This window comes from Triturus cristatus, chromosome 12, assembly GCF_964204655.1.
Source record: "Triturus cristatus chromosome 12, aTriCri1.1, whole genome shotgun sequence".
Lineage (NCBI taxonomy): Eukaryota > Metazoa > Chordata > Amphibia > Caudata > Salamandridae > Triturus > Triturus cristatus.
Genome location: NC_140595.1, coordinates 622,167,770 through 622,180,879, shown reverse-complemented (window position 1 = coordinate 622,180,879; position 13,110 = coordinate 622,167,770). Strand labels below are relative to the sequence as shown.

At 42.9% G+C, this 13,110-nt stretch overlaps 1 protein-coding gene across 2 annotated transcripts in view; it reads left to right on the top strand.

Moving 5' to 3' along the window:
• The window catches only part of CTU2 (cytosolic thiouridylase subunit 2), a 150,708-nt gene that overhangs the window by 94,240 nt on the left and 43,358 nt on the right, over positions 1-13,110 (top strand). The window contains exon 12 of one of the 2 annotated variants that reach the window (XR_014972061.1): positions 7,725-7,848. The exons of the other annotated variant lie outside the window; for it this stretch is intronic. The gene's annotated coding sequence lies outside the window, so the exon portion shown is untranslated. The remainder of the gene's footprint in view (positions 1-7,724; positions 7,849-13,110) is intronic. 2 annotated transcript variants of the gene reach the window in all.

Below are 13,110 nucleotides of genomic sequence, written 5' to 3'. Positions count from 1 at the left end.
GGGGCTGCATGCTACACTTTGGAGGGTGTGAGGTTGGAAAAGTGTTGTCTTTCTATTGGTTCTATGTGGGAAGTATTTCCATGTTGCGCATAAGGATCACTTAGGCGCTGTTGTGTAGTTTCCACTAATCAGTAGGAACTGCACGTTTGCGGACAACATACATTTAGGATGGTGCCAGACTGATTCCATGCACCTCCGTGGGATATGTTGTCCCTTGGAACAGCTAGCTCGCAGTGCCACGGTTAGCCCCTCTAAACCTCAACAGAGAGCGAACAGTTTTGGCAACCACTGAACATGAAACTTCGTTCCCTCAGGAACCGTGGTGACAGACTTCGAACTTTCCGCTTAGTCACTGGTGCTTTCTTGTGCTCAGAAACGTATACAGTGAATACACAAAGAGGCGTTTTCAATATTTATTGAACCGTAGTGATTAATGGGACAAAGAGAAGGCAACTGTAGGGAAAATGGATCCCTTACATGCAAGAATCATACTAATTCCTACCTTATTGAGTCATGGGCTCAGGGCTCAGCAGTGTGTTGGATGAACAAGTGGAGAAATAGACGGGAAGTTTATGGTTTTCAGTAAACTGGTATCTTTGAGCAGATCCTCCTGTCCCATAGTTCACTAAGCTGGTTACTGCATTTTTGTTGTTCATTCTGCAATATTTTGTTTAAAATGTATGGGCCTGAGCTGTACGACTTCCAGCCCGTGTTTAAGTTGTAGATTAATATGGTCTTGTAACTTTGAAGGTTCTTAGGGAGTGTTTGTTTGTTTGTGTTTGTTTTTATTGTTTCAATTAACTAAAATTGTTAACAAAAGTAAAAAGGCTGGTTGGGGCGCACTCCGTCCAGACACTTTTTTGAGTTTAGATAAAGCATAATCATTTCAACTGACAAAACTATTAATCATATATTAGACATAATCATTTCTTTAAAACATTCTGATGTTACTACTTTAAGAAAAGATGGGACCGCAAGATCAAGACTACAGTTTGTCTCTAGTCTTTAACTGAGTCATTATATAGCAGAACTTTCACCTTGTGGGCAAATTTCACTAATCTTGCTAGTTCCATTGGGATCTCTAGCTTGAAGAGAAGTTTCATGGCGTCTGTGCAGGTGCGTATCCCATATTTTAAAAACCAGGGTTTCAATAAAATGCGACGTGCATGATTCAAACTGTGACCTATGTAGACTATGTGGGCCATGGACTCCTCGTGCTGATGGCACAATCTGCAAGTAGTGACTACCTCTAATGTTTTCCAACGGCTGTTGATGTCTTTTATCAGTAGTACCATCAGTCTCACAGACAGGATTTGCTTTAAGATTGACTTGTTCAAAGCGGAATCAAGGTATGGCTGGCTCATTTTATCGTGGAAGGAACTGGCTAATATCCTGATGTTACTACTGGAGGACTCTAGTTCCTTCAAGTCCTCTTCCTTTGATAGCAATCTGACTTGTTTCTTTAAAATGTTTTTTAAAATTCCAGGTTGATAAATAAAATCCTGCCAATTGGACATGTCAAGGTGCAATTCAGTGCAAGCAGTTAAAAGGCCATTTGCCCATGGGTTGTCATTTTTCACGAAAATTTCCTTTAAGATTGCCCTCGAAAATAACGAACAAACAATGCCCAATGTTCATAATGCTGGTTATTTAGCCCAAATTCAAGACGTACCAAGGTGTTCCGAGCATGGGCGGGGATGTGAAAGATCTGTTTAAATGCCTGGCAATTGGCGCGTTCCATGATGTTAATTGATGCTGCGGGAAATGCTAGTTGGCCGTATGTAATTGTCGGGAGTAGCTTGGCTCTTATAACCTTTCTAATGGGACCTGTTGTCGGACTGCTTAGTTTGGAGTTTAGTTTGCACCTGGCGTACGTCACTGCCTTAGCTTTTGATTCAATAGATGCAGCGTGTGCTGCAGACTTCCCACTGCTCATAATCCAAACCCCTAAGTAATTATATTTAGTTGTTGTAGCTACTTTCAGGTTACCCATTTGCCATTGTTTTTTTTGTTTATTCGCATACTTCCCGAAAATTACTACTTTTGTTTTCCCTACATTTACTCTTAGATCATTTTCATTATTATAGATGTTTAATGCATCCAGTAATCGTTGCATACCCGTTTTGGTATGGTCCATAAGCACCATGTCGTCCGCATACTGCAGTAAAAACAATCTGGTAGGCCCAATTTTCAGGGGTAACAAATTCGCTTTGGAGATTGTTTTGCCAAAGTCTGCAGTGTAGAGATTGAAAAGCAGGGGTGCCAGTACATACCCTTGTTTTAGACCACGATCTGTGTAAATCTTTTTGGTCGCAGAGTTCATCGTTACTTTCACTCGTACCCAGGTTCCGGTGTAGAGAGCAGTAATTGCTTTCAACAGTGTAGTCAGAATCCCCCAGTCTTGTAATTTCCTCCACAGCAAATTCCTATTGACTCCATCGAATGCTGCAGAGTAATCCACAAAGCATGCGAACAGTGGGGGCTGTTTTTCCTTGGTAGATTGTGCTACCAGGTAGGCAAGGGCTAAGATGTTATCTAGTGCCGAAACTCCTGGCCTAAAGCCGAACTGATATACAGATCAGATCTTGCAAAAGGAGATTTGCATATCCTTTTGCCTCAATATCCAAAAGGGCTATCAGCCTGCAATTAGATGGATCTCCAGTGTCTCCCTTTTTATGAATCGGTTGGAGCAAGGAACCTTTCCAGGCTTCAGGCACCGTTGAGTTATCCAGACAGAACTGATAAAGTGGAGTAAATAGAGTTCCCCAGAAGTCGCTGTCATCTTTGAAATGGCTTCCAGGCAGGCCATTGGGTCCAGGGGCCCCATCCTTTCTGATGTTTTTTATTATTGGCGTTACCCGATTTCCTACTTCAGAAGTTTCAGATGGTTCTTCCGTGCTACTTATACGAGAATTGGTTGTGCTGGAATTAGTGAAGAATATTTGTTGGTATACTGGGCCATGGTCTGGAGCACTACAGTACAGTGTGGTCACGTGGGAGACCCATGTATGGCTGGCGACCCCATTGCGCCGGTCGTGGCCGGACAGCCTGTTGATATAGGCCCAAAATTCAGCCTGTCTATTGGACGCCAGCAGGCTGAAAATATGAGACCATTGCGAGTCCTGCAATTGCCTTTTGTGGTCACTTACATTTTTCCTGTGAGCTTTTCTTGCTAGCAACAGATTTCGTAGTGTTTTGTTGTTACCCTCTCTCATATTTTCACGGTTGGCTTGTCTCAGGGACCGGTTGCTTTGTGCGATTTTTTTTTTTTTTTTTTTTTTTTTTTCTCTCACATCTCGGATGCATTTGGCAGCACTCCCTTTCTCCACAATCTTGCTGATGGTGTGCTCTTTTACCTAACAAAAGGCGATACAGCTCCGGCACCAGGTTAGTCCAATTCTCAGCCATGTTACCAGCTGCGAAGTCTTTCGCAAATATGGGCCAGTTACTTTTCCAGTTTGACAGGCTAGTTGTATCAATTTTATTCCATTTTAGCCTTCTTAGAAGCGCGTGAATTTCCTCTCCATTGGAATGGCCTAAGAGGGTAATGTACGGAAGACTATCTGTTTGCAGTGTAATGGCTGTGACTAATGGTTGATGGTCACTAGTCTGCAGCACTGGGTTTTGAAGAGCTACTGCTTGATCGTGTAAACGATTGCACATGAAGATGTAATCAATTGGGAGTTAAATTTTTCCCTGTGAGGCATGGTTGGTAAGTGATGGATCTTGGCTTGGCCTCAAGCTGTACATGTTTAAAAATGTGTTAAGTAGAGTCCCAGCCCGATCCTTATGCACTAATGCATCATTTGCAATCCCCGAGTTCTGGGTGTTAAAGTCCCCGGCCAATATAATCCCACTATTTGGATAGTTACTGAGCAAATCTTCAAGTATGTCGACCAAGACCCTCATCTCAGAGTATCTTTAATTATCTTTGCAATTAAAATAGACATTCAAAAGGAGAATAGTTGATGGACGGCCATTCAGTTTTAATCCCTGCAGGTAAATAGCTTGTACTGTATCCGTGGCTAACACGGTTTCAGTTTTTATATTGCGGCTAATTCGTATGTATATGGATAAGCCCCCAGATGGCCTACCAAATAGATCATTCCAGGCTTTGTAGAAAGAAACAGCCAGCTAAAAAGTATGACCACTGGAGCAAGTAACCAGGTTTCTTGGAGACACAACAGGTCCCCAGACTGTAAGAATTCCAGTGCAGCTCTGTTTTGCAGCGTGGTTTTTGGACCGTACACATTCCATAAGATGACTTTCACAATGGTGGTCATTCGACTCTCCCGACAGTAGTTCCTTGTTGTGCTAGAAGCAATTTGGTTTTATGCATGTTCGAGTCATTACTGCTCCCTTTTGGGGGTTTCTAGATTGATCAAGTGGGACCTCTTTCTGTTAGGTTGGAGTTAGGTGAAAGATGTATTTTTAAATTAAGAAATGCTAGCATGCGAGGGACTGGTTTTGTCCCTTTTAAGATGGTCTTTCTTGGGGTTTGTGTCTTTTTATCAATAGGTCCACCTCCTAACGTGTGTTCTCAATTCCCAGGATTTTATTGCACACCGGGGTCTAATTTAGCATAAAGTTATATGTTTCATACATTGTGCTCTGGTCCATACCCGAGACTGCATTGTGCCTTTTGTCAGTATAGTGACACAGTTGCTTCAGAGCGTAGAGGCGCTGCAAATCCTGCATCTTTCGTTAACCCTATATTTTCTACTTACTTTTGAGTGATGTTCTGTTGAATTAGACATTACATTTCATAGTGCCTGTAGAAGGCTGGCTTAGTATATGGTGCTTACTTATGTAAGTGGAGCACCCTGCACTAATCCAGACAACCCTTATGTAGATTTTAGTGGTCTTAAACAACCTTAGAAAGCTCTCGAAGTGGTAGCTGTGGAGAGCAGCCTTCAGGCTTAGTCCAGAAGGAGTGTGAAGCAACTTGTTTTACCAGTACTAATCATATAGTGTAGGTTAAGTGAAAAAGAACCACACAGTGTAGTTATAAAAAATATGTATTTCTTATAAACACTCACTAACACATTGCAATATCTCCTCCCCGGAGATATACACACAATAGTTCAGTAATAGAACACGTAAGTAGCACAGATACACAGTGGTCTCCTGGGGGAGATCAAACCATATACTGAGAAAGTGAACCTAAAAGACGTAGAAGTGTTGGGGACCCAAGGAACCACCCAAGGTAAGTACCCAGGAACCCCACAGAGTCCGTGTACAGAGCGGGAACACGACTGCTTGATCAACACAAGTCCATGGGGAAGTCGCGGTTGCAGTTTTTAAGAAGGACCCTTCCCAGAGGACCTTGAAGAGAACTCTGTGACCGATAGAAGGTTAGAGAGTCACCCCACCCGTGGATACCCTGGGAACCACGATACCTACACCAGGGAAGCCGGGTACATATGTGCGAAGTGACGTCGGAAACCGCCATGGACCACAATGGAGGGCTTCAGTAAAGATGCCGCTGGTGAAGAAGCGGAAAGAGTCCGGTGAAATCCAAGGGTGGATTCAGGATAAGTGGTACCTGCAAGCAGAGGGGACAGAGTCTATCCCACTCAGGAGTGACCAATAGGCACGGAAGACGAATGCACACCTGTGTCAGAAGATGCAGGAGGGTTGATGGTGACCTTGGCTCTTTAGCAGTGTGGACCAGGCGACACTGTGGAAGACCAGGAACAGTTCACGAGCTGTCCGACATCGGATGTCAAGAGCCAGGGGGTTGGTGTCCAGCCGGAGCACCAACAAGCCTTGGCGGCGGCAACAAACATGGCAGACGAAAAAGGTACAGTGTCGGGACCAGCAAGATCCTAGGGACTCATCAAGTGGAGGTAAGTCAGAGTGGGCCCAGAACCAACAGGGGAGCCCACTGGAGCCAAATAAGACCCTCGAGAGGACCCACGGGCTGAAGGCACAGGAGTTGCTAGAGGACCTCGAGCAGCTCACCAATGATGCAGGGCCACGGTGCAGAGTATGTGGCGAGGACGAAGATCTTGGTAGCAAGAGATGCTTTAGGCTGGAACTTCTTGGAGCTCGAAGATCTCTGGAGAAAAGAGTCAACTGGAAGTCAACTTGGTGCACAGGGGTATTGCTTCAGCGGTTCCGACGAGGGATACTGGCTTCAATCTTGCTTTGAGGACAGTGCAGGCCTCGCGGGAGTTGCAGAACCACCACCTGTGTTGCTGAACATTTCGGAGTCCGTTGGAGCTCAGGAAGAGCAGACCAGTCCGCTTTGTTGCGGTGCCCTCAGATGCAGGGGAGTGACTCCTTCACTCAAAGGAGATTCCTTCGGGTGTCTTGAATGTCCACAGGCCTGGTGAAGAACCTGTATGGAGCACAAGCACAGACTATGCAGAAGACTGGCAGGACGATGAGACCAGGAGCAGCAGGAGTCTTCCTGGTGCAGACTCTGTTCCCAAAGCGAAGTCCAACGAAGTCCAAAGTACCCAGAAGGTTCAAGATTAACTGGTTTTGGATCTGAATCTTGTCCCACGACGAATTTGAAGAGCTACCCACAGGTAAACCCTTAAGTGCCCTAAGGAAAGGGTTGGGACGATTCAGGTTCCCCTCCCAGAGGAGGTGCTGGGCAGTGGGGGGGAGGGAGATACTCCCATGTCCTTTGTCCAGTTTCGCACCAGAGCAGGAGCCAATGACTTCCTGAACTGGTTCCAACTGGAGTAAGCAGACACCAAACCTGCCCTTCAAAGCAGTCTAGTGGCGCTGTCAACCACCCTCACCCTGGCCTAATACACTAAGTCCTGTCTGGGAGGTGGTCGCACCTCCCTGTGGCAGGAAACCTGTTGTTCTGCCTTCCCCTGCTTGAGCTAGGTTCAGCAGCAGGAGGGCAGAATCGTGTCTGTGGTCGGGAGTGGCCATAGCTTTCTGTCAGATTCTGAAAGGCTGGTACTGGGAGCACGGAGTGCTTCCCGGAGGAGCCTCACAGTGCATGAAATCATACCTTCAACACCGTTTTACAGTTTTGGAGTATGACTTCAACATGTTTGATACCAAACTTGCAAAGGTTCGTTACAGCCAGTTTAGAGTTAAACATTGCGTAATGACGCACTGGTCACTCTATATAGCGTAATGGTTGATGTACTTACAATGCCTGTAGAATGGACTCCAGTGTTTTTAGGTGTGCCCTTCTCATGCAGGGGCACCCTCACACTTATAACCAAGCACTCTGCCTTCAGGATTGAAAGGCTTGCTTTAGGGATGACTTGTAGGTTTTAAGTGTAGTTCTCTCCGATATAAGAAAACCTATATCTGTCGTAGGTGATGCTAGAACCAGCTTACACAGGCTGCAATGGCAGGCCTGTAGTCACATTGTGAGTGTTCTCCCATGGATAGCATAATGCATGCGTCAGCCCATGGGGGGGCCCCAGGTGTACCTATGTCCTGGGTACCATATACTAGGGACTTACGAGGGTATACCAGTAGCCAATTTGGAAGGTACCCGAGTACTCACCAAGGTCCAATTTAGGGAGGAAGCACAGAGACTGGGGCCCTGGTTAGCAGGATTCCAGTCAAACTAGTCAGAAAACAGAATTACACCAGCAAAAAGTGGGGGTAACCGTGAAAGCAGATCCTACTTTCCTACAGTGCTGATGATTTAAATGGAGCCACTGGCAGAGACTGGTTTTATTTTTCAGCTAATGGAAGCTATATATTCAAATTAAAGCCTTCTCTCTCTTCACTTTCAATAGGGACCAGATCCAGATGTCAACTAGACCAGTGCAGCAAACTCTGTTCCTTGGACCTTTTCCACTTAGCAGTTTTTGGAGAGTTGTTCCAAAGCAGTAGCCTGGATATATGGACCCTTTGGGATCAGTAAGTGACCAGTCTCCCTTTCCTCAGAGTAGTCTTTAGAGTCCACAATTCAAGGGAAAGCTTCAAGGGGTGGGTACAGTGTTTTACAGGATTGACCCGACAGTGATTAGCTTAATTCCCTAAACTTTGCACAAGTAAATTCTTACACAGTCTCCACCTATAGCTTTCTACATTATGATGCCCACAGTAGGACACGTCCATACATTCTCCCCACACCAACATAAAACAGAAACAGAATTTTTAACGCCTGGTGAACACATTCCAGATCAGCCAGTGAGTGGTATCGGTACTCTACAGAATTACCCAAAGCCTTCAGTTAAGGCACACATGCCATACTTTACGAAGAGTACGCATGCCAAATAATCCAATTAGTAAGTCAAAATCTTGGATAGACCTCTGGCCACACAGAGCAAACCTACAACACCTATGCTCATCAATATGAAAACATCATCTATTTCAGTTGCTTACATATTACAACTTGCAAACACCATTATATTCAGGTGTGGAAACCATTAAAACCGTCTCAAGAAGGTATTGAACATTTTGTGTGCTGCAGAGCCATACGTGTGACAACATGCCTGGCAATTAAATACCTATAAATGGTGGCCTTTAAAAAAAAATACACCAAACATATTTTTAATCAAAGGAAGTAAAATGGTTTTCAAAATCTGTTCAGCATTTGGGGACCTTTGACCTGCCAGATACAGGGCGGGTCTTGGATTTATTTGCTTTCTCTTAACATTCAAAGCAGTCTTAATGTAATTGGCTACTGTTTACTGTTGTTTTATAGTTGAACATCAAATCTATGTCCTTCCCCGAGATGCTCTACAGGTTCATCCAACACTTCACATAAAATAATAAATTGCACACACTCAAAACCCCTCGGATAATCCTCAAGTGTCTGTCATGGGGCCCCTGCAACACTGAACAATGACTCGACCTTCTTCAGAACATTTTTAGAAAGCGCTCTATGCAAACGAACAACACAGCACTGACATGATGTGTAATTGGGTGCCAAAGTGCTCACAACAGCACTGCCCACCAACACGTACCATGAAGCACTTAAAACAGCGAAAATCCATAATGAGCTTTGAATATAGCCCTGATATGGGTTTAACTGGATATTAAGGCAAACATCACTAGCTTCCGTCAGTTATTAATAAGCATTGGGCCAGACAATGTGTACTCGTACCACCTGAGGAACTATGAAAGCATTTTGATAAAGCCCTCTAGACTCACTCACCAAAAGGCCCATAACTTACTAAAGCTGACATCCTCACCATGCACAAATCCACAAAAAAAGTCAGGCTCTGGGCTGTGGTGAAAATGTTGGACTTCTGCGTGGAACCAAAAGTCCTGAGTGACACCCTACTAATATTAGATCATGCCCTGTACAAGTGCTAAACAGGGGTAATCTGCAACTGGGCACCCTTATAAAATCCAGAATTGCCCACGGTTTGATTCTTCAGCAGTTAAAGCATGACCATTGTTGAACAGTGAAACAGGGCTGAGCCATGAATGCGGGGTCCTTGTGAGCCATTAGGCGAGCAATTTTGTACGATTACTGTATTAACAAATATCTACTTATACACATTGGGGTCATTGTGGACAAGCATATGTGTCAGCATTACTGTTATTGATGCCATACAATATGGTCCAACATTTGACCAAAACAAAGTGGAAGAATTCATGTCTGAAAGCGCACAACTTCTTGTTTAATCATTTACTTTTAATTGCTGCAAAGATATAGTTTGGTGGGAGGATGTATACCAAAATCAACATTCAAAGAACCTTCAGGTTGCTTTACTTCTAAAAGAAGTTATTTGCCTCAAAACAGAATGGCCACGCCTAGTCTTGTATTGTACAGGATTGCTATGCGAGTGAAGAAAGACTATTGTTTACACAAATTGGCTTGTGGCTCAGACCATAGGATATCAACATGAATTAAAGTATACAGGCGGGGTAAAGCGCTTTGATTGAGCCCACGTGGACAATTGAACAGAATACTGTGGTTGAGCGTATACAACAAGGTGCCTTAGTAAAGTGTTTAAGCATGCAGGAAGGAGTCCTAAAATACTGTGTTTAAAATCATTGGGATGCTGCCCGAATTCATATGATATGGTCATAAAGTATCATGTGAATAGATAACTAACAGAAATAATGCCCACCTTTAATTTTATTATCACTGTACATCCCAAATCCTATCCTTTCCCTACATATGGGTTTCCAGTAGCAATTTCCATGTGCAGAAGCCACATTACCTACCATACATTTGACCAACCAATAGCCATCCGACTCAAAAGTGTCTAAAATAAGCTTGTAACTAACAGACTAGTGAGGTTGCTCAAACCTTTTTAAAGCAATTGGTTTATTTCTCATATTTGTGTATGATCATTTGAATCTTCTTTTGTGAAGTTTCAGATGTATTTAGTAATATGACTAATGAACGAACAAGGATACACATTTCATAGGATCCTAGTTTTAACCACTGATTACTTTTTTATAGTCTGTTTGGATGTTTTTGAAAGATAAGGGCATTTTCTGTTCTTTTGTAGTTATTGTTGTATGGTTGCAGAACTCATCTCATGTACTGGATTTTTGATTTTATTGATTGCATGTTTTGAAAATGGATTGAATTTGTAAAAATATATTTTAAAAGGTTTTCCGTGTTTACTGATGTGTAGGAAATTGATCAATTTTGGAAATTTTAGTCCTAGAAATAAAAGGTTGGGCAATATTTTTGTTTTTTGTTGATTTTATATCAATATCCCATCTTGCCACTGGTAATTAGAATTCTCTTGAGTTTTGCTGTCATGCACAAGGTATTGTACTAGAGTCCACATCTTGGTTTTTAACTGTTGTGCTCTAGTTCATACAGTGTGCACATGAAGTACACCTTGTTGACATGAGGAAATATGCTCCAGACCATATGTTGTAGGCATGAAGTACTGTGCTAGAGTTCCTGTAGTGTAGGCATGAAGTTCTGTACTGGAGTCTGCTAACCACATAAACATTCCCACGAGGATGGGTATGAACTACCTATCTTATGGACATACAGAGGGCAGCTCTCAGAAGTTCTTTTACACTATCAAGGGTTTTAAGCGCATTGCCTGCCATTCACTAAGCTGATGTAGTGTGTGTAGTTGACTCAAACCACATCCCTACACTGCTTTTTCTTGGATGGGTTCTACTGTGGGTCAGACCTGAATATTAAATGATGGTGAACTCCTGCTGAAACAATATAGTCTTCAAGCCCTTTTTAATACTCTACTGGCCTTCTGCCTTTGAACAGAAAGAATGTTTCGTAAATGAGTACTGTGTGCTCCCAGAGTCCTTTCTCCTAATTACTGGATTGGCCAACAGGACTCCACAGCAATATTCCTAGTTGCGAGTCCTTTAGGACCAGCTTTTTGACCTGCATCCAGAACTGGATATCAACCAGACCTGTGTGCCTCCTGTTAACTAACAAGGAGGCTTTTGTGGAAGACACTTTGCTCTCCTTACTACCAAAGAGTGTGAATGTAAATCCATGAAGTTAATCTTCTTGCCTAAGGGGTGCAGAGAGCTGTTAAAGAAGAGTTGCGAGATGACTGATCGTCTGACTCTTGGAAGCTAGGAGGTTCCTTACTTGTTCCGGCCTCAGATGATGGATGCATTCAACAACAACACAAAAAGAGGAGGTATGCCTGATAGTAGATGTTGGGGTTCTTGAGGCACTTGAGTAAATTTGCAGTTTTGCACAGACATTTAGTATGTTTACATCACACAATGGAAAGGAACAATTCCCATACATTTGTGTAAAATTACATTCTAGGAGCATGAGCCAAATAATATTGGCTACTAAGTCATGCTGAAGAAAAGTATCTCTTGTGCACCATGAAGATTGTCAGTACATGTTAATTCTAGTGACCTTCATTTGTCATCGCAAATAACCAAGTACAATTTAAAAAAAAACCTCAGTCTCTATAGAAATCTGTTCTCTTGTTGGCATTCACCAATGATGTAAGAAATAGTTGGCTAAATAGGCAAATAACAATGACATTAGTTTGGAGGTCTCTTGAGTCTGAGTGACATCATTCACAATCAACACCGGCCTCATTTTGGGCAGTTACCTTTTCTTGTATGCCTTTTGTTGATTGTATGGGCAGAAAACCTCAAACAATTATAAAATGCCCACCAGTCTTCATATTGGTCTTTAGTGACACTTTTCAATGTGCAAGAACAATGTAAACGTTGGGCCCCATTGTTGAATTAGCTTGCACATATGAAATACCCTTTAATGATCTATCAACACAAAACCTCCAAGTGCCCACTTATCCTGTGTGACACCTTTAGCCAGTCCTGTCTGTTTTGCCAGCACACTTTTTTTTTTCTTTCTCGTATACGTAGCTGCACCTTTCACATTATAAATATGGGCGTAGAACTGGCAGCAACAAAAGTGTGGTGGATTTAAAAAAAAAACAAAAAAACAGGAATGCCCCATGCTGTCAGACATTGCATGGACCTCCTGGGTAGCTGTGCTCAGAGCACTCTGTCTTAGTGCAACTTGTTTGTCGAAAATACCCTTTGGTATGTTTATAGTTCACAAATCATATTGGTTGCACTTCTGACTGAGGGGTTGAAACTCTCTATTTTTGTAGAACTTTTTCCTTTAGCAAAAGTGGTGAATAATTCTTAGTGTAGCAGTGCATCCTGCCCTACTAATAATTGCTGGTTCACTCACAACCTAATTCCTCCATACATTGTGACCTTCCCTTTCTTTACCGTAACCAGTTCAGTCGAGTACCAGATCATTCACCAGTCCTTACAAGAGTATGTCTGCTATTCTTTCCTATTGCTTCACAAAATACCCTCTCAGTGACACCCTAGTGGGTTTTTCATGTATGACAATGTTATTGTAAACGCTAATTATATCCAGTTTTACTTGAAATCACAACTTTTTCATAAGATTCTTCAAAGGTGTCTATTTTGTTGTTTTGAGTAGGTTTGTGGGTGTTGGCATATCTGTTCTGATTGGGGGTGCTTTTTTTTCTTATTAACATCAAAAGAATCTGTTACCCGAGTTGGTGGTTTTGATTTTTGGAGGGAAAGTTGAAAGGTTGAGTGTATCTGCTGGGGTTTCCAACCTTTGAGTAATATGCCCAACAGATCACAGCAGATGGAGGCTTATCTCGTAGAGCCTGTTGGCTAGCTAAAAATCATGACTTGATGCCAAAGGTACCAGAATGGCCCATCACGGTATCCTAAAAAACCCTTCTGGTC